Source organism: Cyprinodon variegatus, unplaced genomic scaffold (assembly GCF_000732505.1).
Source record: "Cyprinodon variegatus isolate N-32 unplaced genomic scaffold, C_variegatus-1.0 Scaffold1489, whole genome shotgun sequence".
NCBI classification, from domain to species: Eukaryota; Metazoa; Chordata; class Actinopteri; order Cyprinodontiformes; family Cyprinodontidae; genus Cyprinodon; species Cyprinodon variegatus.
In genome coordinates, this window is record NW_015151942.1 from 116,959 (window position 1) to 119,533 (window position 2,575).

At 41.9% G+C, this 2,575-nt stretch overlaps 1 protein-coding gene across 1 annotated transcript in view; it reads left to right on the top strand.

The window, feature by feature from the left end:
- The window catches only part of LOC107103616 (NXPE family member 3-like), a 23,692-nt gene that overhangs the window by 10,876 nt on the left and 10,241 nt on the right, over positions 1-2,575 (top strand). The gene's annotated exons all lie outside the window — the stretch shown is intronic.

Genomic DNA, 2,575 nt, shown 5'->3' on the forward strand with positions numbered 1-2,575 from the left:
TGATGAAGCAGCCGTTTACATGAAAAGTCAATGGTTAATGCACACCTGAGCAGCTGAGGCATGTGACGAGCTTCACAAGCAGCGGATGTTGGAGTTGGAATATTTTAACTTTTGCTGCTTGATGCACCACATCAACCAATCAGAGAAGCTGATCTGGGAGCGAGAAGGGAGAGAGACACAGCGGCGTTGATGCAGATCACTTTGTTAAATGGCAGAATGTTTAACTCCCCTAAAACAGTTTATTAACGGATGTTAAATGTGGAAGTTATGTCCCCCTGAAGGCAGTCGCGCCTCGGGACTTCCCTACCGGTTCTTTTCCTGGGAGCAAGTTGTTTACTACTTTTAACTCAAACTGGGTAAAACAGGAGTAAAAAAGTAACAGAGTTTATTCCAGAACAGGTTGTTACAGGACAGAGAAAATGCTTGGAGCTTGCACAGCTGTGGGCTCAAAATCGTCAGCGAGCGTCTGGCAAAGATTGAGCCCCAAACAAGGTAATCTCCTCCTTCTTATACCCCATGAGTCCATGTTTTGCATCAGGTGGAAGCTCAGCTGTCCGTATCAGAAACTGACACGCCATCAATGCCCTGAACTGTATGCATCTTGCCTCCATGCCCTAGAATTACAGATAGCTCACCTTTATCAGACCGGCTCCAAGATGTGCCCATATCCTGTGTATTTCTAAAGACACAAAGGCTGTCCTGATTAGATCCCCTCCATACACATAAGGACATCCACCACTTAAAAATATATTAAAGCTACTTTTTACCAACTTATTACAACAAATATAGCAAAACCACTCTCTGCCATTTAACAAAGGAGCAGTAAAAGCATCAGACGGATCAGTACACACTTCAATGGTTGTGCTTCAGGAGTTGCTCAAAGATGCTCTTGAGGTGCGTCTCACCTTAATGTGTACAAGCATAAAAAATGAAGCGGCAGACGCTTCTTTCCTGCCGAAATCCCATTAGTTGTGAACGTGGCATAGGTTGCCCTGCAGGGAGACATGCTCGCATTCCCAATGAGCCGTGTTTAACTTTTAAAAAGTGTGTAAATGCAGGATCTCACAACAAGCCCTTGCTCTGCCACATATGTGGTTTTCGACACTTGTACAGGAATGTTTTGGAATTCAAGAACCCAACATACAATAGCACAATTTTTATTTCTCAATGAACCTGCATGCCAAACTGAGCAACAATCCAGAGCTGCTTCTCTGTAGCCCAGGTCAGGCGCCTCTGCCGCTGTTTCTGGTTCATAAGTGGCTTGACCTGGGGAATGCGGCACCTATAGCCCATTTACTGCACATGCCTGTGAGCGGTGGCTCTGGATGTTTCTACTCTAGACTCAGCCCACTGCTTCCGCAGGTCCCCCAAGGTCTAGAATCGACCCTTTTCCACAATCTTCCATACAACCTCTTCTCGTTGTGCAGCATTTTCTGCCACACTTTTTCCTTTCCCTTAGACTTCCTACTGAGGTGCCTTGATACAGCACTCTGGGAACAGCCTATTCGTTCAGAAATATCTTTCTGTGTCATACCCTCTGGCTTGAGGTTGTCAATCACAGCCTTCTGGAGAGCAGTCAAGCCGGCAGTCTTACCCATGATTGGGGTTTTGAGTAATGATCCAGGCTGGGAGTTTTAAAGGCCTCAGGAATCTTTTACAGGTGTTTAGAGTTAATTTCTTGATTCAGATGATTAGGTGCATAGCTTGTTTAGAGACCTTTTTCATCATATGCTAATTTTTTGAGATAGGCATTATCGGTTTTCATGGCTGTATGCCAAAATCATCTTTATTAGGACAATAAAGGAACTGAATCTAAAATATATGAATGTTCAAGTTTTATCATTACATTATGAAAAATAATGAACTTTATCGTTTGAGGCGAGAATATTATACTTTAAAGCGTCACTATATCATACATTTACCGATTTAATGTGTAATTAAAAAAAAAAATTCCGAAGTTGAGAGGACTGCAGCAACCAGTGGACCTCAGAGGGTAACGGCAGCCAGGGCTAACCGCAGTCCGTCTGCAGCAGCCCTCTCTAGGCATAGCCGTGTGTGAAGTACCGCTGGCTCTGATGGCGATTTTTTTGTTTTATCTGGCAAAATGTTCTTTTGATTGTGTTTATCTGACTGTGTTAATTTTTCCCCCATTAAATGAAAATAGTAATAATTTAGTTAGTTAAGTAATAATTCTGCTGTGTGCTCCCGTTCTCACCAAGTCCATACTTTCCTGTGTTCTTCTCAAGAACATACTTGGCAAGGACACGAGTCCAAAATCACTGTTATCAATACCGATACTTTTTCTATATTTAGGCTTGATGTTTAATGTTTAAAACTGTTGACCTTTTGGTGTTTTTGTAATTTTTCCTTTTATTATTATAATATAAAAAGAATACAAAAAAAAGGTCAACAGTTTTATTTAACATCAAGAACCAAAGCAATATAAAACAAAATCTTAAGACAATGAATTTAAATGAGCACATCACAATAAATATTTCTTGTTTGGCTGGCACTGCTGAGGCGAGTGACGGTGCAAGACAGTGATGAGAGGGGGAGGAGCAAAGTGCTGTAACAC